This window comes from Ornithorhynchus anatinus, chromosome 2, assembly GCF_004115215.2.
Source record: "Ornithorhynchus anatinus isolate Pmale09 chromosome 2, mOrnAna1.pri.v4, whole genome shotgun sequence".
NCBI classification, from domain to species: Eukaryota; Metazoa; Chordata; class Mammalia; order Monotremata; family Ornithorhynchidae; genus Ornithorhynchus; species Ornithorhynchus anatinus.
In genome coordinates this window covers 20,842,463-20,868,498 of record NC_041729.1, presented here as the reverse complement: position 1 = coordinate 20,868,498, position 26,036 = coordinate 20,842,463, and the positions used below count along the sequence as shown (strand labels likewise).

At 46.0% G+C, this 26,036-nt stretch overlaps 1 protein-coding gene and 1 non-coding gene across 2 annotated transcripts in view; both read right to left on the bottom strand.

The window, feature by feature from the left end:
* RPH3A (rabphilin 3A) overlaps positions 1-21,165 on the bottom strand; it is a 159,581-nt gene extending 138,416 nt beyond the window's left edge. The window contains exon 1 of the mRNA XM_029057760.2: positions 20,819-21,165. The gene's annotated coding sequence lies outside the window, so the exon portion shown is untranslated. The remainder of the gene's footprint in view (positions 1-20,818) is intronic.
* A 306-nt stretch (positions 21,166-21,471) lies between these two features.
* On the bottom strand, positions 21,472-21,609 carry LOC114809471. Its single transcript, XR_003757255.1, has one exon. It is a non-coding gene; the product is annotated as a small nucleolar RNA SNORA7 (small nucleolar RNA).
* Between the last annotated feature and the right edge of the window lie 4,427 nt (positions 21,610-26,036).

The following is a 26,036-nucleotide window of genomic DNA, read 5'->3' as shown; positions in this document are numbered from 1 at the left end:
CTGTAATGCACAGAGATGGTGGATTTTGGTAAATAGTGCTTGGATTTTAGAGGAGCAAAATTGAGATGTTTGGATCAGTGGCGCTCACCCACCTCACCCTTTGGCCTGCAGTCGGGCAAAAGCCCCAGGAGGCACCAGCCCTTCCTCCTGTCTGGGAAGAAAGCTAAATTTGAAATTGAAGCAACTTGCTGCCTCTTTAAGATCTGACACCCCCCACCCCCACCCCCTCCCAGCCCGTTGCACTGCAGCTCGATGAGGTACCCATTTTGATGCTGCAAAAGAAAACCTCCGCTACATGACAGATCAAAAGGCTGGTGATGGTACTTCTTTTTTTTTTGCTCCACATCCCTCTGTAGCTGCTTAAGCTTCTTTCTAATCCACATCGAGGTCTAATTAGAAGACACACAACACTGGAAACTGATCTCCAAGTCTCTGGTCTCGCCGTTCCCGATTTCCCACGAGATCCATCACATTGTCACATCACGGGGAGCCACCGTGGCAGGGTGTCAGTCAATTCATCAATCGTATTCACTGAGTGCTTACTTTGTGCAGAGCACTGTAGTAAGCACTTGTGAGAGTACAACACAATGACTGGCAGACAGATTTCCTGCCCACAACAAGCTTACAGTTCCAGAGGGGGCAATAGGCATTAATATAAATAAATGAATTATGAATATGTACCCAAGTGCTGAAGACCTGAGGGAAGAGTAAATAAAGGGTGACACACAAGTTCAAGAGTGATGCAGAAGGGAGAGGGAGAAGAGGAAATGAGGGCTTAGTCAGGGAAGGCCTCTTGGAGGAATTGTGCCTTCAGTAAGGCTTTCAAGATGGGGAGAGTAATTGTCTGATAAGAGGAGGGTCAGAGGCAGTAAGTGAGTGAGAGGTGGTTATGAGATAGACAAAATAGAGGTGAAGTGAGTAGGTTGGCATTAGAGAAGTGAAGTGTGTGGGCTGGGTTATAGTAGGAAAGCAGAGAGGTACGGTATGTGGGGGCAAAGTGATTGCGTGCTTTAAAGCCGATAGTGAGGAGTTTCTTCTTGATGAGGAGGTGGATGGGCAGCCACTGGAGGTTCTTGAAGAGTGGGGAGACATGGGATGAATGAATCTGGGCAGCAGAGTGAAGTATGAACTGGAATGAAGAGCGACAGGAGGCAGGGAGATCAGCAAGGAGGATGATACAATAAACGAAGTGAGATGGGGTAAGTGTTTGGATGAACCTGGTAGCAGTTTGGATGAAGAGGAAAGGGCAGATTTTAGTGAAGTTATGAAGGTTGAACAGGAAGGATTTAGTGACAGATTGAATATGGGGGTCGAATGAGAGAGATGAGTTCAAGATAATGCCAAGGTTAACGGCTTATGAGACAGGCAGGATGGTGCTGTCATCTACAGTGATGGGAAAGTCACGAAGACAGGATTTGGGAGGGAAGATAAGGAGTTCTGTTATGGACATGATTAGTTTGAGAGGTCAACTGGACAAAATAATAATAAAAATAATGATACTTGTTAGGTACCTACTGTGTCAAGCACACTTCTAAGTGCTGGGGTAGATACAAGTTAATCGGGTTGGACACAGTCCCTGTTTCCTTGGGGCTCACACTCTTAATCCCCACCCTTTCCCTTTCCTCTCCACCCAAACGGCTACCTTACTGTTACAGGCTCTCGTTATATCCCGGCTAGACTACTGTGTCAGCCTTCTCTCTGACCTCCCTCCCTCCTCTCTCGCCCCGCTCCAGTCTATTCTTCACTCCGCTGCCCGGCTCATCTTCCCGCAGAAACGATCTGGGCATGTCACTCCCCTTCTTAAACAACTCCAGTGGTTGCCTATCAACCTCCGCTCCAAACAAAAAACTCCTCACTCTAGGCTTCGAGGCTCTCCATCACCTTGCCCCTTCCTACCTCTCCTCCCTTCTCTCTTTCTACCGCCCACCCCGCACGCTCCGCTCCTCCGCCGCCCACCTCCTCACCGTCCCTCGGTCTCGCCTATCCCGCCGTCGACCCCCGGGTCACGTCCTCCCGCGGTCCCGGAACGCCCTCCCTCCTCACCTCCGCCAAACTGATTCTCTTTCCTTCTTCAAAACCCTACTTAAAACTCACCTCCTCCAAGAGGCCTTCCCAGACTGAGCTCCTCTTCTCCCTCTACTCCCTCTGCCATCCCCCCTTTACCTCTCCACAGCTAAACCCTCATTTTCCCCTTTTCCCTCTGCTCCTCCACCTCTCCCTTCCCATCCCCACAGCACTGTACCCGTCCGCTCAACTGTATATATTTTCGTTACCCTATTTATTTTGTTAATGAATTGTACATCGCCTCGATTCTATTTAGTTGCCATTGTTTTTACGAGATGTTCTTCCCCTTGACTCTGTTTATTGCCATCGTTCTCGTCTGTCCGTCTCCCCCGATTAGACTGTAAGCCCGTCAGACGGCAGGGACTGTCTCTATCTGTTGCCGACTTGTTCATCCCAAGTGCTTAGTACAGTGCTCTGCACATAGTAAGCGCTCAATAAATACTATTGAATGAATGAATGAATTTTATAGATGAGGTAACTGAGGCTCAAAGAAGTGATCTGACTTGCCCAAGGTCACACAGCAGACATGTGGCAGAGCAGGGATTAGAACCTAGATTCCACAAACTCCCCTGGGAATGAATTCCATGTTTACCATCCACAAAGTGAAGAAGTGTTCCATTAGACCTGTAATTTCTTCAGGGACTGGAACTATGTCTTTCTTCCTATGGCACTCCCCCAATGCGCCCAATACAGTGGGCTCAATAGGTGCTCAGTAAATATTACTGATCGACTGACATTGCTTTAAGCCTATTCCCTTCGAGCCTTAATAGATGCCTCTTTGCTCTGGTATTGTGGGATGTTCAGTATTTGGAATACCCCGTGTGAATTTTACCAACTAGATTGGATGCTCTTTGATATCAGGGATCATGTCGACTATTATACCCTCTCAAGTGCTGTACTAAGTGGTCTGCAAAGAGGAAGCACTCAGGAAATACTACTGATTGATTTTGCCTACCTCAAACATGTCTCTCATCTGTGTCTTTCCAGACCTTTTTAGTTTGTTCTCAACATGAAAGTTAGCCTTCCCCTTAGAATTATATCCCTGGTGGGCAGGAAATGTGTCTACCTTGTATTGTACTCTTCCAAGTGCTTAGTACACTGCTCTGCACACAGTAAGTCCTCAAAAAATACCACTGACAGTAATTACGATCTTCCAAAAGTCTCTTCCCTTTTTAGATTCTAGGCTCTGTGAGGTTGGACCAAAACAGAACCCAGGGTCAAGGGTTTTAAGTAGGTAGACAGAAAATAAACAAAAGAAAAGATGGCATTTATACTGAGCTCCCCTCAGAACCACATGAAAGATTCCTGCCTAAAATATCACCCTATTTAGGGCTTAGAGATCCTGAAGTTGTTTCATTCATTCATTGTTTCAGAAGCAGCATGGTGTAATGGATAGAACACGGGCCTGGGAGTCAGAAGGTCATGCATTCTAATCCTGGCTCTGCCACAAGTCTGCTGTGTGACCTTGGGTAAATCGCTTCACTTTTTTGGGCCGCAGTTATCTCAGCTGAAAAATGAGGATTGAGACTGAGAGTCCCACATGGGACAGGGACTGTGTCCAACCTGATTTGCTTGTATCCACCCCAGGGCTTAGTAGAGTGCCTGGTATCTAGTAAGCGCTTAGCAAATACCATAATCATCATTCATATTTATTGAGCACTTACTTGTGCGATGCACCATACTGCTTGGGCGAGTACAATAACAATAAACACGTTCCCTGCTCATAACGAGCTTGCAGTTTAGAGACTAGCTTATCTTAGCAGTATGACTGGTTATTGGGTGCTTTAATAATTAATAACAAGTTCAGTGTTCATGAAGTGCTTACTATGTGCCAAGCACCACCTTAGAGTTGGGGTAGATACAAGATAATCAGGTCAGACAGAGTCCCTTTTACAAAGGGGTCTCACTATCTGAGGTGAGGGAGACAGTTATTCAATTATTAACAGCTTTTTATTTGCAAGAGGCAGCATAGCCTAGTGGCAATAGCATGAGAGAAGCAGTGTGGCTCAGTGGAAAGAGCCCGGGCTTGGGAATCAAATGTCATGGGTTCAAATCTTAGCTTTGCCACTTGTCAGCTGTGTGACTGGGGGCAAGTCACTTCACTTCTCTGTGCCTCAGTTTCCTCATCTGTAAAATGGGGATTAAGACTGTGAGCCTCACGTGGGACAACCTGATTATCGTGTATCTACCCCAGCGCTTAGAACAGTGCTCTGCACATAGTAAGCACTTAAATACCAACATTATTATTATCTAATCATGGGTTCTAATCCCAGCTCTGCCACATGTCTACCATGTGACCTTGGGCAAGTCACTTTACTTCTCTGTGCCTCAGTTACTTCATCTATAAAATGGGGATTAAGACTGGGAGCCCCATGTGGGGCAACCTGATTACCTTTATCTACCCCAATTCTGTTGCTGAATTGTACTTTCCAACCACTTATTACAGTGCTTTGCACACAGTAAGTGCTCAATAAATACAAGGGAATTGAATAAATACCCCAGCACTTAGTAAGCACTTAAATACCATCATTATTACTATTTAATTTCTGTAACAACCCCTGGCTCATACCAACAGTGCTCTGCACATAGTAAGCACTCAATAAATATTATTGAATGAACCAGGACCTTCCAAGATCAGGGAAGCCTCAGTGACCCATAGTACAGTCAAATCACACCAGACCGTGGAAAGTTTTTTAAATTAGATTTACCAACGTGCAAGGGAATGACACATCCACACACTCATTCCACTCCACCAAGGGTCCAATACGAGTCTTCTGGCCAAGGACCCTTCCTGCCAATGCTTCTTCTTTCTACTTCTGTGTGTGCTTTCTGGGCGCCCCTTGCATGCCTCTGCTCCTCGGTGCCGCTTGCTCAGTTCAACATGCCTCTACACTGCTTCAACACATACCTTCTCTGTACCTCTGTGCAACTCAAAATGACCGCCTTTTATCTGCCTTAGGCGTCGCAGCTGTGGCCCTACATAGCAATCACTGATTGGTCCAGGCCTGTTGCCAGGCAGAACAGGGAGAGAAGGCTACACCTCCCTCCATGCTATGCCCCCACAGGCTAGCAATCATCTGCCTTCAGGTAGAGCCCATCAGCCACTTCACGAATCTCTTCCTTTTTGTTGTTTGCGGGATCACAAACAGTCGCTAGTAAGACAGTTTACTGTGGGCTCACCACAATTCCCATTTTACAGAGAAGGAAACTGAAGTAAAGTGGCTTCTTTAAGGTCAAGCAAGTGGTGTAGCTGGGATTAGAATCAAGTCTCTTGACTTCCAGGTGGGCGACCTACGCAACCTACTGACTCCCAAACCCTTTTCTGTAGTGTTTGTGGAGACGATGGTATACCCAGAAGCCAGTGAGGTGCCTGGAGTCTTGAGGAAGAATATATTCTTACTAATTAATTAATTAGTTAATGTTGGTATCTGTTAAGTGCTTACTATGTGCAGAGCACTGTTCTAAGCGCTGGGGTTGATACAGTGTTCTTGATTCTATTTATCTTGATTCTATTTATTGCCCTTGATTCTATTCATTGCCACTGTTTATTGCCATTGTTCTTGTCTATCTGTCTCCCCCGATTAGACTGTAAGCCTGTCAAAGGGCAGGGACTGTCTCTATCTGTTACCGATTTGTACATTCCAAGCGCTTAGTACAGTGCTCTGCACATAGTAAGCGCTCAATAAATACTATTGAATGAATGAATAAATAATCAGGTTGTCCGACATGAGGCTCACAGTCTTCATTCCCATTTTACAGATGAGGGAACTGAGGCACAGAGAAGTAAAGTGACTTGCCCACAGTCACACGGCTGACAGGTGGCAAAGCTGGGATACGAACCCATGACCTCCGGCTCCCGAGCCCGTGCTCTTTCCACTGAGCCACACTGCTTCTTCCTCTTGCTGAACATTGCTCACTATTACCAGCTCTGTGAGCCACATGTGGGACAGGGATTCTATCCAACCTGATTTTCTTGGAACTATCATAGCGCTTTGCATATAGTTAGTGTTTGGCATATAGTAAGCACTTAACAAATACTACAGTAATTATTATGAGAGGCAGGAAAAGACTCTGATAGGATTGCTTCAGACACAGAGCAAGCCAGTTCTGGCCGGTCAGCTGCAGTAGTTGTTGAGGTAGGATCCGATACTCTCTCTGGAGTCCCATCTTGCGCCTTCAAGTTTCCAAATGGATCCCCAGGGCCCTCTAAGCTCCTCAGCCAATGTCAGCACAGTCTCCAAACTCTCCCAGTGGTGCCATTTCAGATCACGCCCACCACTATGGCCTTGGGAAAGTTATTCACTTAAAAATCAGACACAACAGTGTCAAACTGCAGAACACACTGATGCGGTTGTGTCCCAGCCTCCTTTTCCTTCCACCCCCCAGATCCCTCATGCTTCCCTTCTGGTGCAAATGACACCTTTTAATAGCTTCACCTTCCAACCGGCAACCAAGCCGGGGACTGGGGCGGAGGGAAGACAGAAGTGAGAAAGGAGGGAAAAAAAATAAAGGAAAGAATCAGCTGTTAGGTTGGCTCTAAGGTATCGCTAAAGCTACTGCACCACCGGGCCCATCCTTTCATTTGGAGGGAATCCTAAATTTAAGATGTCTTGAAGTGAAAGTTATGTAACTATTCTAATGGCAGTCATTCAGTTAGTCTTAGAGTGACACACCAAAGTTGCCTACTCTGAGAGTAGGGTCTCAGTGAGGAGTGTTATTTCCAAGAGGCCTTCCCTGAATAAGGCCCCCTTTCCTCTTCTCCTACTCCCTTTTGCGTCATCCCGACTTGCTCGCTTTATTCATCCCCCCTCCCAGCCCCTCAGCACTTATATACATATCTGTAATATATTTATAATAATGCCTGTTTTCCCTTCTAGGCTATAAGCTCATTGTGGGCAGGGATTGTGTCTGCTTATTGTTGTATTGTACTTTCCCAAGTGCTTAGCATAGTGCTCTTCACACTCTAAGCACTCAATAAATATGACTGACTGATTGACTCCTACCAAGGTGAATTTGTGGAGGACTCCTTTGTGGAGATCTAGTTTCAAAAGACCATTCCCTTCCTGGAAAGGTTTAAGTGCAGTGATAGTTCTGTTTGCCTCCGCGATTCCCTTCCTTTCTAGGCCCCGTCTATTAGGTACCTTCGAGATGGAAGTCTTATATTTGTGTTTTCCAAAAGGCCTAGCAGAAACTCCTCTGTTGGATCTCAAATGACTTAAGAAAGTGCAGAGTGAAGTGAAACAGCGGTGGGCTTTGCGGGTCAAGATTCACCCTATAAAAATCTGTCTTTCCTAGGTTGAGTCCCCCTAGGAAATTACAGATTTTCCCCAATAATAAAGGAAGGAGAATGGGGGATGACAATTCAGAAAGGCATCCCCAGCCCCCTCAGAGCAGTCGGGAGGGAGCGGGGTGAAGATTTAGCACCAGGTCCCTTGACACCAGATTAGCTCATTTATAAAGGCCAGCAAGTGCTCATACGCACACCCAGCTCACACAGGCAGCAAAGGCGATGTCTTAACATATTCTTCTAGCACAGAAGGGCAAGGATGGAAATGGGAAATGTCAGCTCCTTAGCCAGAAGGCACAGTTTAGTGAATGCGCTTGAGAGCCCTGGGGGAAGGGGCAAAGATTCTGCTTTCCTCCATCATCTTCTCTCCCCCCACAAACAGAAACTCATAAATGCCAAAGGCCCAGCTTTCCCTGGATCGGTTTCAATTTCTCAAGCCTACTTCAAGCAAAAAGAAGATTGAGACAGTCCCTGATGAGTCTGAGGAACCAGGGCCAGTGGGAAGATGTCTCTTCGTGGTTTTATATCCTAGTGGGTTCTCTTCAGTTACATGGTTAGGTTTATTACTGAAAAGATTGCTTGGTCTCAGGAACCTGTGCGGTCCTGGGCTCGCTACTATGGTAGATGGTCGGGTCTTGAATGTTCTGATGACATCTAGGATATGATTTTCTTCTTCCCCGATCCCATCTCCAACGGCTTGGGGTGGTGGGGGAGGCGGAGAGTGCGAGTGTGGGAATGAAAAGCTGGCGGTTGGGTGGCCGAGGTTCTTTTCCTGGAGTCAAAGTGGACAAAACATGGGGGAGACACCCACTGCCTTCATTTCCCCATCTGTCACAATCCGCCGAAAGGGGAGAGGAATCTAGCGGAGGCTGGTGGGGAGGGGGTTGTTCCAGGTTGCCAATCAGGAGGAGCAGTGGGGTTTGGGGCGGGGTGGGCAAGAAGAGCCTGGAATCCTCAGTCAGCCATCTGAGGATGGTTCAGAGCTCTCAGAATCCTGGGCTTGGCTCTAATCAAACAGGCATATGAGTCAGAAACTGGGTAGGCAACTTGAAGAATGTCTGGCAAGGAGTGAGATAATGTGGAGCTCCTTGTCTTTTGCAGAGAGGAGGTGGAAGAGGAGCTATCAATCCATCAGTGGCATTTATTGAGCGCTTACTGTGTTCAGAGTTTCATATCAAGCACTTGGGAAAGTGCACTACAAAAAGTTGGTCGAAATGATCACTCTGCCATTTCCTCTGTCTATAGAGGAAGACAGATGTTAAAATAAAGGGAAATGGCAGAGTTATGAGGTAATGTACATAAGTGCTGGGGGTGAAGTGAATATCGAGTGTTTAAGGGGAGTAGACCCTGAATGCATAGGTAAAGCAGAAGGGAGGGCCAATAGGGAATGCATAGAGCAGAGGCCTGGAAGCCAGAAGGACCTGGTTTCTAAACTCAGCTCTGCCGTGTGTCTGCTGGCAAGTCACTTCACTTCTCTGTGCCTCAGTTACCTCATCTGGAAAATGGGGATTAAGAGTGTGAGCCCCAGGTGGGACAACCTGATTACCTTGTATCTGTCCCAGTGCTTAGAACACTGTGGAACAGGGACTGTGTCCAACTTGATTTGCTTGTATCCATCCCAGCGCTTAGTACAGTACTTGGCACATAGTGGGCACTTCACAAAAACTAGTAGCCACTTTACAAATACCATAGTTATTATTAGGGGCAACAAGGATTTAGTTAGGGAAGGCATCTTGGAGGAGGTATGCTTTTAGGAGGGCTTTGAAGGACGGGTGTGGTGGTCTGTTAGATATGAAGGTGGAGGGAGTTCCAGGCTAGAGGGAGGATGTGGGCAGGGGGTTGGAGGTGAGAAAGATGAGGCTGAGTTACAGTAAGTAAGTTGACATTTGAAGAGTGAAGTGCGTGGTTTGGATTGGAGTAGTTCAATAAGGTAAGATAGGAAGGGGAGAACTGATTGAGTGTATTGGGAGTTTCTGTCTGATGCAGAGATGGATGGGCAACTCTTAAAGGTTATTTAGAAGGGAGAAATGTGGACTGAATGGTTTTAGAAAAGTGATCTGGGCATCGAAGTGAAGAATGGACTGGGAAAGGAGAGAGACAAGAGGCAGGGAGGTCAGAGAGGAGGCTACTGCAGTAGTCATGGAAGGGTATGATAAGTTTCGGGATCATCATAGTAGCCTTTTAGATGGAGAGGATGGTGTTAGCTAGACACCATGCATGTGAAAAGCAGCAAGGCCTAGTAGAAAGAAGCAGGGGCCTGAGATCAGAGGACTTGTGTTCTAATCCCAGTTCTGCCATTTGCCTGCTCAGAGACCTTGGGCAAATCACTTAACTTCTCTGGGCCTCGGTTTCCTCATCTATAAAGCAGAGATTCGATATGGGTTCCCCCCCGCCCACATCCCTTACACTCTGAGCCCAGGTAAGACAGGGACTACATTTGACCTGATAATCTTATATGTACCTCAGTGCTGATTAAAGATCTTGAGACGTATTAAGTGCTTCCCAAATACCACAGTTATTAATTATTATTACGTGTCATTTTAGTGCTTGCTTTTGACCTAATCCAGACCATCAGCTGGGAAAAAAAGATTTGAAGAGGGGAAATACACTCCTAATGAGAAATGAAAACGAGTTTGGTTTTAAAGCAGCTTTTCAAATAAAGAAAAAAATACCCACAATTAGGATTTCTAAATATATAATGCTTTCATTCTACAGAATACCTAGACAGTTTATTTCTAAATATAAAGCAAGAAAATCTGTTTGATTTTTGATGAATCATAAACACATTCGCTTTGGCAGCTCTTCTGTTGCAGGAAGGCATTCCAAAAGGAGGATTTTGAGGGGTTTTTTTTTAGCTTTCTGACTTATTTTTAATACGATGGTCTCCACTAAGAATTCTGTTCTGTTTTTATCCCCAAACTTGGGTGAGCTCATGTTCCACTGCTAATTTCTGTTCTCTGCCTACCACTTGGAATGGAAGTCCGACCGAGGCACGAGAAGTCCCTGGGAATGATTCCGTTTGCCACGAAGGAAAGATTTTCCTTCAGATGGTTTATTTGCTGCTTGCTTGTAAACAGGAGCTCCAAATGAGACAGTCCTACAGTCGTTTTCCTCTTGGCTCAATGAATCAGCATCTATGGCGGGAGAGAATAAATGCTGAATCATCACCCTGCATCCCGTTGCAAGGGAGCTATTCAGTATCTGGTCAAGAGAGCAAAACGGCGGCATACGCAACACCCCCGCTCAAGGCGAGTCTTCCCTCTCGGAAAGGCTCATTAAGTGTACCGCCGTAAACAGCATGAATTAATTCAACGGCCCTTTAATACCGCGACTGAAGTGACAGGAAATAAAGAAGCATCGAAGAGTAGGTCTTTCCATACCAATCCCGGCATCGACTTCCAAATCCGGCCTTAAGGGGCGGAGGGGCAGGGAGGAAAATCCAGCGGGTCTCCCTTTAAATAGATTGCTGCCTTTATTTCTCTGATTTAGGTCATTCCAGTGCAAAGAAAGAAATGACAATCAATCATATTTGTTGAGCAGTTAGTGTGTGCAGCGCACTGTACTAAGTACTTGGGAGAGTACAATATAAAAAAGTTAATAAACGTGTTCCCTGCCCACGACGAGCTTACGGTCTCTACAGGAGCCTGCCATCAGTGTTTGAGAATCTAGGAATATTCCCATTGATTGGTTTGCCTCAGAATTAACAAGAAAGTAGCACAGAATGCTGGGGGAGGAGATGCCCAGCCACTTGGGCCCTTCAAATGTCAACAAGTCAATACTTAAGCAAGTAGTTGGGGAACAAAGGGGTGAGTTGGTGATGATTCAAGATTAAGCCATTCCCACTAAATATGGAAAGCCTCACCCCCTGATGAATGCAGCTATCCTCCTACTACAACCCAAACTGCACACTTCGCTCCTCTAATGCTAACCTTCTCCCTACCTCAATCTAATCTATCTTGCTACCAGCCTCTCCCCCATCCTGCTTCTGGCCTGGAATTCCCTCCCTTCTCCATACTGACAGAAAATTACTCTCCCCAGCTTCAAAGCCTTACTGAAGACACATCTCCTCCAAGAGGCCTTCCCTGACTAAGCCCTCCTTTTCTCTTCCCCCACTCCCTTCTGTGTCACCCTGACTTGCTCCCTTTATTCATCCCCACTCCCAGCCCCACAACACTTATGTAGGTATCTGTAATTTATTTATATTAATGACTGTCTCCCTGTCTAGATTGTAAGCTAACTGTGGGCAGGGAATGCATCTACTGTTGTATTATCTCTCTCAAGTGCTTAGTACAGTGCTCTGCACACAGTAAGTACTCCATAATCATGTTTGACTGAGTACTTTCAGAAACAAAAAGAGTAAAAACACTTAAGCTAATAAAGCCACCATGGCCCAGATCACAGCCCCAAGCCACTGTGTGCTCACTCACGGCTCATGAAGGGTAGGAGGTGGTGGGTGGATGGATCCAGCCTCACTTTCCAGCTGGAATGTATGTAGCAGCACCTGAGCCTCACTTGCAGACAACGAGCCAGTTCCCAGCTGCCACCAGAGGGGAGGATCGCAAGGTCCACTTAAAGGGTGAATAATAATAATAATAATGGTATTTTTTAAACACTTACTATGTGTCAAGCACTGTTCTAAGCTCTGGGGTAGACATAAGCTAATCAAGTTGGACACAGTTCTTGTCCCACATGGGGCTCGCAGTCTTAATCCCCAATTTAAAGATGAGGTAAATGAGGCACAGAGAAGTGAAAGGATGTGCCCAAAGTCATACAGTGGACAAGTGTCAGAGCCCTTGTCAGTAGCCCTCATTGTGTTCAGAGTCCTGTATTAAGCCCTTGGGAGAATACAATGTATTCGATGGACACAATCCCTGCCCTACAGTCTAACAGAATAGATGTTTCACCCCATCACTCATGTATGGCACAAAATGGCCTTTAATTTCAATACTGAGAACTGTGATCAAGTGCCCAGGTTTTTTTTAAAATGACACTTAAATTCTTACTATGTGCCAAGCACTGTTCTTAGTTCTGGGGTAGATGCAAGATAATCAGCTGGGCATAGTCCCTACCTCACATGGGACTCGCAGTCTCAGTAGGAGGGAGTGGGATTTAATCTCCATTTTACAGATAAAGTAACTGAGGCACAAGAGGTAGAGGCAGAGCTGGGACTAGGACTAGAACCTAGGTCTCTCGGCTCCCAGTCCCATGCTCTTCCCACTGGTCCATGTTGCTTCTATAAAGCAGAATTATTCATTCTGCTCATTGGGTTTTTACCTCTTGACTACCTCATCCCATCCTTCTTTCACTCACCACACTGGGAGAGACTAGCTTGGTGGGTGGAAGTAGCAGGGACTGACCTGGAAAAATAAAAGAAAACTCAGTGGCAAGAATGATATTAACATGAAGATTCAAAAACCCTCTTTATACTGTGAAAAATTCTCTAATCTTTCTTTTCTGGGGATTAAAGTATCTCAAAGAAGCAAATGAAATGAAAACTCCCTTAATCTCACTATTCAAACAGGTTTCGTCAGCCCATAGATTAAAAAAACCAAACTCCGAGAAACCTCTAAATTACTGTGTTGGAAAGAAGAAGGAAAAATAAAATCAATTTGTACTGGCAATCAGAATTTGAAAGCCAGTGTTGAATCTCGGTAATTGGAAAGGAGAGGGGAGAGGGCTTGTGTCGGGTCAGTGAGCAGCCCCTGCTCAGCCCCGTAGCCGCAGTCTTGTTATGTTTTCCTGATTCTGTTTTTAGGAGAGAGCTGATATTCACTCTCCCCCGCCCACACACCTGGCCCTTTGTGCCTGGGAGATGAACACCTCAAAGGACAATAGCCAAGTCAAGTGGTTTCTCAGATAATTCCCCAGCAACGATAATAATGTTGGTGTTTATTAGACACTTTCTATGTCAATCAGTCAATGGTATTTACTGAGCACTTACTGTCTTCATAGCACCAGACTCAGTGCTTGGAGAGTACAATACAGTGGAGTTGGTAGGCAGGTTCCCTGCCCACCTCAAACTTACAGTCGAGATGGGGAGACAGATATTAAATAAATAAATAATATATAATTTATAGACATATACATAAATACTATAGGGCTGAAGGTATGCCAAGCCCTGTGTTTAGCCCTGGAGTCGATTCAGATCAGACACAGCAGCGGTCTCACACAGGGCTCATAGTCTAAGAGGGAGGAGAACAGGTGTTTTACACCTCTTTTATAGAGAAGGAAATTGAGGCAACAAGAAGTTAGGTGACTTGTGTGCCCAAAGCCACACAGGAGCCAAGTACCCGAGCCAGAACTCATAAGCTTCTTGATTGCACAGTCATGTCCTCCCACTCTACTTACAGTACATTAGCACTTAATACAATAAGCTCTCGACAAATAACACTGATTGATTGATTGATTGATTAGACCTCTGGTGTCCTGGCATCTTTCCACTAAGGGCCTCCCTCTGCCAAAAGCTTACTGGAGGAAACTCGGGGCAATACTTTCAATTCATTTCAATTCAGTCCTATTTATTGAGTACTTACTGCGTGCAAAGAAGAGTACTAGGCTTTTGAGAGTACACTATAACAATAATTATTATTAATAAGCAGAAATATTCCCTGTCCACCATGAGCTTACAGTCTAGAGGGCAGACATTAATCTAAATAAATAAATTAGATATGTATATAAGTGATGTGGGGCTGGGAGGGGGCATGAATAAAGGGAGCAAGTCAGGGAGATGCAGAGGGAGTTAGAAGGAGAGGGAAGGAGGGCTTAGCCAGGAAGCCCTCTTAGAGGAGATGCACTTTCAGTAAGGGTTTGAAGAGTGGGAGAGTAATTGTATGTTGGATGCGGCACTGAACTGAAGCACTAAGAGCAGGATTCAAACTGAAGAAATAACTATCTGATCGCCTTAAAGAATGACAGGTGAAGGGGAAAGGAATCCCAACCCCTGCCTCACACCTGATTATAGGGGCAGCTCACTGATCAGAGAGGATGGAGGCAGATAGGAAAGTTTGCAGCCAGGCACTACTTGGGAGATAGTTCTTTTATGCTCTGCTTTAGTGCAGTAAATTCTCATCCAGGTTAGTTAAAAGAATTCATTTCAAAGCTTCCCAGCTGAGATCAAAATATAAATGAGCTTCCTATTTGACTTTAGAAAACAAATTTCATCACCATGAAGAGCTCAGCCTTTTTTTTAACAAAGACTTCAGTTCAAAGGGAAGACTGTATCTAGATAATTAAATGGAAGAATGACATTTCACAGAACAGGTCTGCTTCAGGGTGAGGGAAGCTGAAGTCCCTCCTCCCCTCCCAGACCTCTATACGTGACTCTGTCTAGTCCCGTCTCCCCAAGATAGCTCTAGAGCTCTCCAGATCCCCGGCTTGGGCTGAATCGTCTGTGAAAGCCTCGGAGCCTGAGTTCTGGGATGATGGGATACTTTCCCAGGATTTCCCAGAACTTAGACTGTAAGCCCATCAAAGGGCAGGGACTGTCTCTATCTGTTACCGATTTGTACATTCCAAGCGCTTAGTACAGTGCTCTGCACATAGTAAGCGCTCAATAAATACTATTGAATGAATGAATGAATGAAGTGGAGAAAAAAGTTCTCACAAATGCCTCAATAATGATAGTATTTATCAAGTGCTCTCTATGGGCCCGAGCATTGTGCCAAGTGCTGCAGTAGATTGCAGATTATCAGATTGGACCCAATCCCTGGGACTCATAGTCTAAGAGGATGGGAGATTATTTCATCCCTGTTTTACAGATGAGGAAAATGAGGCACAGAGAAGGTAAGCAATTTGCCTCAAGTCCCACAGCAGACAAGTGGCAAAGTTGGGACCAGAACCTGGATCCTCTGGCCCCTAGTCCTGAGCTCTATCCACTAGCTCACTCTGCCTCCCTCATTTTTTTTTATGGTATTTGTTAGGCACTTACTGTGTGTCAAACATTGTTGTTAGCACTGGGGTAGATACAAGTTAATCAGACTGCATTCAGTCCCTGTCCCATATGGGGCTCACAGTCAAGTAGGAGGGAGAACAGATATTGAATACGTATTTTGGAGTTGAGGAAACTGAGGCATAGAGAAGTTAAGAGATTTGCCCAAGGTCACCCAACAGGCAAGTGGTGAAGGCAGAATTAGAACCCAGATCCTCTGGCTCCCAGGCCCGTGCTTCATCCCTTAAGCCGCACAGCTTCCCCTGCATTTCCGAGACATTCACTTGCAGACGGAGCCTATTAAAATGCTGGTACCGTACGGCAGAAGGGCCCTTAATTACTTCTCTCCAAACCAGTTTTCAACAGTAAATACTATTGCCGACTGTATCGCTGTCTCATCATCTGACAATTACTCTGTCCCCGCCACGGAAGGAGGGTCAAGGGGGAGCCTCCGACCAGGGGAATAAGAGCTTTAGATCTCTGTGTACGGAGCAGCATCAGCACAAACAGTCCTTCCGTGTCCCCTCCATCTATGCTTCCTGGGTGTTCACCACTGGAATCCTTCTCTTCGCTAACCACCCTCCAGCAGAAAACAGTTTAAGTATCCATAGGGGTCACCCCTACATCTATAGATCAGGACTTTTCAATCTAATATCACCGTTGGTACTTCAAAGCACCCCAGGTGGTAATTATAATTACTGTTATGGTATTTGTTAAGCACTTACTATGTACCAAGCACTGTTCTAAGCGCTGGCGTAGATACAAGGTCATCAGGTTGTCCCAAGTGGGACTCAAGGTCTTATTCCCCATTTTGGAAATGAGGTAACTGAGGCACAGAAAAGTTAAGTGGCTTGCCCAAGGTCACACAGCAGACAAGTGGCAGAGCTGGGATTAGAACCCTCGTCCTCTGACTACCAAGCCCGTGCTCTTACCACTAAGCCACGCTGCTTCTCTGCTTAACCTCCTTAAATAGACTAATGGAGGAGGAGGAGAAGGAAGAGGAGGACAAGAAGGAGGAGGAGAATGAGGAAGAAGATGAGGAAGAGGAGGAGGGAGGACAATGAGGAGGAGGAGGAGGATGACAAGGGGTAGGACAAGTACAACAAGGAGGAAGAGGAGGAAGACAAAAGAGAGGTGGAGGAGGAAGAGTAGGACAAGGGGGAGGAGGACGAAGAGGAGGATGACCGAGGCCTTTCTGAGCGTCCGCTTGGTGGGTGCATTGTTCGAGGGAAGTACAGTGTTGCTTTTTTGTTTATTTCAGATCTGTTTTTGATCCCTAACATTTACTGCTTGCTTAACCCTTAATAAGTGGTGGTTTAGATCTCCATTCTAATCTCCAAGCTTCATTCTCCCCTACTAGATTGTAAAGTCCTTGTGGGCAGTGGGCAGGGATGATGTCTACCCACTCTATTGTATTGTGTTCTCTCATGCGCTTAGTCCAGTGCTCTGCAAACAGCGCGTTTCCGATAAAAATCAAGGATTGATTGGTCAATCTCCCGAATGGCCTCCTCCAAAAATCATTCAAGAGCTATGTTCTGGAAACACTGTTTCGATTTTGGCATCCAGAAGTGGGAGAACGAGTGTGTAGTGATCATACCTGGGTTCAGGAAGCCAAAGACTCTACTGCTCAGCTATAGAAAAATGCCAGGTTTATCTGGTTCATTTCGTCTGGCCCGATAGGAAATTTCTCAACAAAATCGAATGTTGATTGCAGGAGCCATTTCCCCGTCAATCTCTGCCTTCTCAGGAGGCCTCATTCAGTTCTGATTCAATCGGTGGAACAGGGCAACCCAGTCTGAGTCAGCACCTTGTAATGTATGGCTCTTCAACTATATCTGCAGCTGGCCATTGCTGGCCAGCTTTTTAAACCTGATTTATTTGAGCTGAGGGCGCTGGGACAGGCATCAGTAGGCATGAGGAGCTCCAATTCAGATCCTGGCAATGAGGAAAAATGAAGAGCAAATACAGGTTTTTTTTAAAAAAAACATATATATATATATATATATATATCCGCATCACTGCCTTGTCAGGGCCAGAGTGAGAAATGCTGGAAGGGTCTGTGGGTCAGTAGTCAGGCAGGAAGTGGATAAGAAGGAGCCTGCAAGGACACTAAGTATTCTCCCTCTCTAGACTATAAACTCACTGTGGGCAGGGAATATGTCTACCGGCTCTGTAACAATGTACTCTCCCAAGCATTTAGTACAGTGCTCTGCACAGAGTAAGTACTCAATAAATACAATGGATTGGCTGATTAATTCTACACAGAAAATAGCTAACACTCCAACACAACCTTCCCTTGTGTGGACCTAATGCCTCATATTCCTGAGCTGAGCATTCCGCAGCTTCCTCTTCCAGTCTCCCCTCTCCTTTCTCCTGCCTTCCCCTCTCTCTCATCACGGGGAGCCCCAAGAGGAACCATGAATTAGCTGTTCCACGTATTTTGCTTACCGGACACTAAAGTATCATGAAAGGGAAGCAGCATGGCCTAGTAGATAGAGCACAGGCCTGGGAGTCAGAAGGAACTGGATTCTAATCCAGGCTCCGCCATTTGCTGTGGGACCTTGGGCAAGTCACTTAACCTCTCTATGCCTCAGTTACCTCATCTGTAAAATGGAGATTAAGACTGTGAGCCGCATGTGGGACAGGGACTGTGTCCGATCTCAATAGTTTGTATCTACTCCAGCACTTTGAACGGTGATTGACGCATAGGAAGCTTTTAATAGATACCATCATCATTATGATTATTATCAGCCTCCTTGGCTTCCGGCCCCATGAAACCCTGGGATGTCAGCTCATCCACTAGATGAGCAACCAGATAACTATCCCTTCATTGCTCCTGCCTGTTGGACCCCTACGCTGGGCTTGCTGCAAGTCCTTTTCTGCAAGGAGATATCATCTGGCACCAGACAGTCTGTTCACCCAGCGGGAATTTGTGATCTAGTGACCTGTGCCGGGAGGCAGGCTGAATGGACTGCGTTCCCTAAGCTTCAGTCCCGGTTCCCTCAGTGCTGCTCCTCCTGCCGCCGGGGAAGCGATGAACATTCGTGTGACAGATCCCCGCCCTCCAGGAGCTTCCAGGCTAAGATGGCATGACACACTTTGCACAAGCTGTGTATGTAACATACATACCAACATGTCTGAGGACCTGAGGCACCTCCTTGAAACATCTTTGGACCTCATTTACGCACTGGGTCTGCATCAGTTCCTATTTCCATCCCACTTTGAGGTGGCTGCATTTTTCAAGAGCAGAGAATGGCTGAGGGCAGTGTCCTAAATGATCAAAACCCAAATCTGGCATCTCTGACCACCAGGATCTCTGGACATTATGTGAAGACACAAATATGCTCATCCCATCTCTTACCTCTCCCATTCCCTCAGGGCTGGCTCTTTAAGGCCCAAAGATGGAAACAAGGGACTTGCTATGGAATATACCAGCTGACTTTTCCCAGAGAGACCTGCACTCTCTCTACTCCTCACTCGGGCTGTTCTTCCCGGAAGAGCGACTGCAGTGGGAAAGCAGGGAGGAAGGTGGCGTTCGCAGGGGATAGAAGGCCAAAAGGAGTCACGTGAGAAGGTGAAAGAGGGTGAGGGGCAGAAGTAAAGTGTCAGGCCTGAAGGCAGGGGACTGGAATTGCAGGACCAAGTAGGGCAGCAGCTGCAGGGACCTGGGCTAGGAGGAAGGCAGGATTTCAGGAGCCACAGGGTGTACCTGACGCAAGCGGGCCGAGGCGTGGGACCAGCTGGTGGGATGTGGGGCCTGGGCCGGGCCTGGGTTAGGTAGGTAACCAGTAGAACCTGGAACATGGGAGGCCTAGCAAGAGAATCTGAGATGTGCTGGAGGATGAGGAGGAAGAGACTGGGGTAGAGTTTAAGGGCTGGTTGCCAGGAAGAGTGGCTGAATTAGCTGGGCTCACCTGCCCTGGAAACTTGGATAGGGTGTGGAAAGGGTGGGCTAACTCTCCCTCCTTAGGGCTGGCTGGTTCAGACTTACAAGACTCTGGGTGGGGATGGGGAGCATCATCATAATCATCATCACACTGGTATTTATTAAGCCCTTACTATGTGAAGAACACTGTACTAAGAGCTTGGGAAAATACAATACAACAGAATTGGCAGGCATGTTCCCTGCCCACAGTGAGCTTATAGTCTAGAGTAGGGGGACAGACATTAATATAAGTGAATAATTTATAATATATAATTTATAGATATGTACATAAGTGCTGTGGAGTTGAAGATGCGACTAATATCAAATGCCCAAAAGTCAAAAGATCTGAGCGAGGCCTAGTAGAAGGAGCATGGGCTTGGAAATATGAGGAGCTAGGCTCTAATCTCGGTTCTGCCACTTGTCTGCTGTGTGACTTTGGGCAAGTCACTTAACTTCTCTGTGTTTCGGCTACCTCATCTATAAAATGAGGATTAGGACTGTGAGCCCCATGTGGGACATGGACTGGATTCAACTTGTACCTACTCCAGTGCCTATAGTGCCACTCCTGGCACATGGAAAACACTTGAAAAATTCCATTAAAAAATTAAGGAGAGGGAGACGGAAAAGGGGGCTTAATCAGGGAAGAACTCTTGGAGGAGATGTGACCTTAATAACGCTCTGAAGGTGGGGAGAGTGGTGGTCTGGCCAATATAGACGGGGAGGGAGTTCCAGGCTAGTGAGAGGATGTGGGAAAGGGGTCGATAACAAGATAGACAAGATCAGAATAAAGTGAGTAAACTGGCGCCAGAGAAGCAAAGTGTGTAGGCTGGGTTATAGCAGGGGATCACTGAGGTAAGGTAGGAGGGGACAAGGTGATTGAGTGCTCTAAAGTCAATGGTAAGGAGTTCCTGTTTGATGCGGTAGCGCATGAGAAACCACTCGAGGTTCTCGAGGAGCGGGGAGACGTGGACTGAACGTTTATGTTGAAAAATGATCCGGGCAGCAGGGTGCAGTATGGACTGGAGTGGGGAGAGACGGGAGGCTGGGAGGACAGTGAGGAGGCAGATGCAGAAGTCGAGCAGAGTTCTCAAAGTCAATTATTTCCTCTCCGTTGCATCCTGGGTGGCTTCCCCTGCTGCACAGCCTACAAGGCACTCACAAATGCTGTAATTGGGGCCATCAATTTATGTGCATTAGTAAGCAGCTCACTGAGAGGGGAGCGGGGAGCCTCCTAAAAAACATGAGGCGCACACAGCTAAACCGGAAAGACGGAGGCAGGAGCTTTTAAAAACGGACTTGGCCCATCCAGTTTATATTTAATTTATTCAACTCTAGTGGAATTCTCTAACTAAACTATAATTCTTGTTGAGGCAATGAAAAGAGGACTTTCCTCAAAAGACTGCTCACAGTCATTTTTTAGTTAGCGTGCTAAAAAGATTTAATCTTCAATTTCTCTCCTGTTAATGGGATTTGTAGTATAATAACTTATTTACTGATTTAATTAATTGTTATATAGCCCGGCATAGCTCTATTCAGCCTTTACAAATGACTGATTCTATCAGGAAGAAACGTGTGTGCGGCTTAGTTTCGGTAATATCCAGAAATTGAGTCTCACCTCAGGAACGTGCCTTTTCAAGAAGAGTGTGGGACTCTGAGAAGAGGCTTGGGATTGTAAATCCTGAAGAGTTCCTAGGAGGGAACCAAAGGGCAGAGGTGAGAGGATAACAACATTCCACTTTATGATGCCCACAAAGTAGAACCATGGGATCCAAGTGTACTCCAGTGCTCAATGTCCAGTATGACGCTTGTGCCCCAGCCAACCTCAATGGGAGCCACCCCTAGCCGGTGCACTGGTTTGGCCAAATTTGCCCTAGGCTGGCAGACTCTGAGTTCTCTGCAGGAAATATATTTGTCATTCATTCATTCAGTGGCATTTATTGAGCGCTTCCTGTGTGCAGAGCGCTTTACTATGGGCTTGGGAAAGTAAGGTATAATGATAAACAGACATATTTCCTGGCCACAAAGAGCTTACAGTATAGAGGGGGAGACAGAAATTGTCTTATGCCGTCAAATCATCTCCGACCCATAGCGACACCATGGACACATCTCTCCCAGAACGCCCCACCTCCATCTGCCATCGTGCTGGTAGTGTATCCATAGAGTTTTCTTGGTAAAAATACGGAAGTGGTTTACCACTGCCTCCTTCCGCGCAGTAAACTTGAGTCTCCACCCTCAACTCTCTTCCACGCGCAGCACAGGTGAGTTTTGACTCGTAGCATATTGCCTTCCATTCACTAGCCACTGCCCAAGCTAGGAATGGAACGGATATGCTTCTACTTAACTGTCCCTCCTGTAGTCGAGACTGGTAGAGTACCGGAAACCCTCCAAGTGCGACCCTGAGAGGGGAGAAAGACATTAATAGAAATAAATAAATTACAGATATGTACCTTAGTGCTTAACGGCTGTGACCCTGCCTTTGAAGAACCTTCAGGAGGTTCTTGTGGGAAGTGATCCGGTCTACCAACTCTATTGCACAGGAAGAATGGCCTAGTGGAAAGAACCGGCGCCTGGGAGACAGAAGACTTGGGTTCTAATTCCGACTCTGCCACTTGCCTGTTGTGTGACCTGGGGCCGGTCACTTAACTTCTCTCTGCCTCAGTTTTTTAATCTGTAAAATGGGGATTAAAACTACTCCCTCCTACTTAGACTGAGTGGCCTACCTGGGACAAGGACTGTGTCCAGGCTGATTATCTTGTACCCACCCCAGTGCTTAGTACGGTCCACGGCAAATAGTAAGTACTTGACAAATACCATAATTATTATTGTATTGTACTCTTCCAAGCACTTAGTAGAAACCGAATTGCCTAATGGATAGAGCACAGGCCTGGAAGTCAGAAGTCAGTTCCACCACTTGCCTGCTGTGTGACCTCGGGCAACTCACTTAACTTCTCTGTGCCTCGGTTATCTCATCTGTAAAATGAGGATTAGGAGTGTGAGCCCTATTTTGGGGCATGGATTATATCCAACCTGAGTAACTTTTATCTACCCCAGAATTTAATGCAGTGCCTGGCACATAGTAAGCACTTAAAAAATAGGATTTTTTTTAAAAAACAGTACAGTATTCTCCACACTGAAAGTGCTCAGTCAGTACCATTGATTGATTGATTGAATGAACAAACTCATGAGGAGCTAATGAATGAATGACTAAAACACATGATTTGGGTGGGCAGGATGCGGGGAGGCATCATCAGCCTGTGCAAATCCTCAGTACCAGAAAGCATTTCAGGGTCTCGAACCCCAGAGCTCAAACTCTTAGAGCAGAGATTTGTTTTCCATTTGTGAACGTGGCTAATTTTTAAGCAGCTGGAGTTGGGACAGTGCTGGTTGAAATAAATAGATTTGGTGGGCGGAGCTATTTTAACTGCTTTGTGTTACACAATAGGCTAAAAAAAAAGAACCCTGTGGCTGGCCTGCATGTCTCTTCCTTTTGCGGGTGGACAGGAAAGCGAGGATCTCTCTATTGTTGTCTCTTCTCCTCCTCCTCCTCCCTGTTCCTGTCCCTAGACAGCTCCAACTCCACGTGACCGGTCTGATTACCGGAGCTGGTCATCCACCCTGTGGCCCTCAGAATTCATCGCTCCCACACCAACCCAGCTCAGGGCTGAGTCCAAGGCCTGCAGCCAAGGTCCAACCAACGCACCGGTGGTTTCATTAATGTCGATCTCCCCTGCTAGATTGTAAGCTCATTGTGGCAGGGAATGAGAAGCAGCATGGTCTAGTAGATAGAGCATAGACCTGGGAGTCGGAAGGACCTGAGTTCTAATCCCGGCTCCGTCACTTGTCTGCTGTGTGCCCTTGGGCAAGTCACTTAATTCTCTTTGACTCACTTAGCTCACCTAGCCCACATCCTGACTCTGGCCTGGAATGCTCTCCCTCCTCAAATCCAACAGATTACTCTCCCCCCCGGTTCGGAGCCTTATTGAAGGCACATCTCCTCCAAGAGGCCTCCCTAGACTAAGCTCCACCTTTCCTCATCTACCACTCTCTTCTCCTTCACCCTGACTTATTCCTTTTCCTCTTCTCCACTCCTAGTCCCACTGCACTTATCTACATATCTGTTATTTTATTTGTATTCATGTCTGTCTCCTCACCTCTAGACTGTAAGCTCATTGTGGGCAGGTAATGTGTCTGTTTATTGGAGTAGTGTACTCTCCCAAGCGCTTAGTACAGTGCTCTGCACACAGTAATCACTCAATAAATACAATTGAATGAATGAATGAATGGGGATGAAGACGGAGAACCCCATGTGGGACATGGACTTCATCCAACCCGATTTGCTTGTATTCATCCCAGAGCTTAGCAGAGTGTCTGGCACATAGTAAGTGCTTAACAAATGTCACAATTATTATTATTATTAATAATATGTCTACTAACTCTGTTATATTGTACTCTCAAACGTTTTAGTACAGTGCTCTGCACTCAGTAAATATGACTGATTGAACACATCAGTTTCTGAGTTTCAGTGACCCCAGGGAAGAACTCCATTTGAGTTATCTGCTTCCTTCCAGGCTAGAGAGAGAGCTTTGTCCTTGAATCTGAATTTGGCCCTGGGTTTCGATTCAAGGCACTGCCCGTTCTTTCCTCAAGTTGACTCGTTGGTTTGGTAAATATTTGAACTATTAGAATTCTCTTACTGCCAGCCATTTTTCCCGACACAAAGGAACTTCCTTAATTGAGACATTAGGAGCATCTTTCTTGGCTAAAAACCAGACCAGTGATAAGAATCATTTATTCAGGACACCTGACTCCTAGAAGCTCTAAGGGATTTGAATACAGTTTGCTCTCTACCTGAGTCGAAAGCTTTCTGACATAGAAACCTGTGGAACCAAACAGCTAATTCATCTAATTCCCTGGTTCCTGTGCACCAAAGGGAAGACCCAGAGACAGCACAGTGCTTTCCCATTTTTTGAAGGTGAATAAATTCATACGCCACCTCAGCCTTCTGCCCCACCAAACCACTAAAGGGCACTACTGGGAAACCCCACCCCCCTCCCACCATGCCGTCCTGGGAGTTGGCTCCCAACCTGACCTGTGCCGGCAGGAACAGGAAGTTCTCCAACACCGGCAACCGCTGACCTCCACAACTTGTCGAACACCGGGAAGGTCGTTGCTGCGGCTGCCATGAATTTGGACTGAGCCACGAGGAACCTGAAACTCTGCAACTCTACTCCTCGAACCACATTACCCCCTCTCCTGGCATTTTTCATTATCTTTGTCCTTCTGTTGCTTTTGTTGTATCATCTTTCTTTATATGCAGGCCACCAACCCTCCTCGCCGTTATATTGTGACCAGGGTCAGTATTTAATTCTTGCCCATGTACTTTTTCCCCTCAGTGTTTCATACAGTGCTCTTCACACAGTAGGAACATTTTTAATCCTATTCATTCATTCAGTTGTATTTACTGAGTGCTTCCTATTGCAATTACTATAGCCAGAAGCAGCATGGTGTAGTGGATAGAGCACAGGTCTGGGAATCAGAAGGTCATGGGTTCTAAATCCAGCTCCGCCACTTGTCTGCCTCACTTCACTGGGCCTCAGTTATCTCATCTGTGAAATGGAGATTGAGATTTTGCCTCCCTCTCTCCACTTTGACTGTTCTCGGGTTAACATCACCTTGCAAAGCAGGACACCTGTTGAAAGTTCAGAAAGAAAAAGAAAGGCTTAGATATGAATGTTGGGTGTGAAATTCCATAAAGAGGGATATAAATCTGTTTGGCTCTTGGGGAGAACTCTATAGTTCCCATATTTACAGGAGTAGTGGGGGGACTTTCTATTTAGAACAGCACCAGAAGAAAACACAGCTGTTAATTCTATATTCATCCCATAATTCTAAATGGCAAAACCAGCTACAGATGAAGAATAATGATGCAAATACCAAGTGTCTGATTTACAGAGCTCCTTGAAAATGTCTCAGACTTCCCAGGATAGTTGGGTGGGGCTCCAGAAATCCCTATGAGTGATTCATCTTTGCCAAGAGTTCACCAAACCGGGATGCCACAGATTGCCACAACTTCACAGACAACCACCATGGCCTAGTGGAAAGAACCCAGGCCTGGGAGTCAGAGGACCTAGTTTCTAATCCCAACTCAGCCAGTTGCCTGCTTTGTGACCTTGGGCAAGTCACTGCTTCTCTATGTCTCAGTTACCTCATCTGTAAAATGGGGATTAAGACTCTGAGCCCCACATGGGATAGGGACTGTATCCAACCTGATATGCTTGCATCCACCCCAATGCTTAGTATAGTGATTGGTACATAGTAAGTGCTTAACAAATGCCATAATTATTAATTATTAATCATTATTATCTTCAAAAAAGAGATTATGACCGTAAGCCTCATGTGGGACCTGATTAGCCTGTATCTATCCTATTGTTTATACAGCATCTGGCATATAGTAAGTGCTTAACAAATAATAAAGTGACATTTTCATGAATCTGCACACTGTGCCTTGTGTTACAGATGTGAGGATTCATCAGAAAGTAAGCCCTGTCTACTTGCTGGAATCCCTAAAAAAACAAAACACAGACGAAAATAAAGCCCCAATCTCTTGTTCCCCAGGAAAGTACGTAGAGGTTTTCTGAAGCAAAAAAGATTCAGTCTAACACTTCTGACCCTATATCTTCTCAACAGATAACAATCCAAACTGAAAGCAGAGTAATGGGTCTGCCTCCCTGAGAAAACGGGGACATTACCCTGAACAAAATGGCTGGGATGGATTGATTTTCATCAGCCACCTTCCATGAGCCCCATGAAGACTGTGAGTCCCATGACAGACA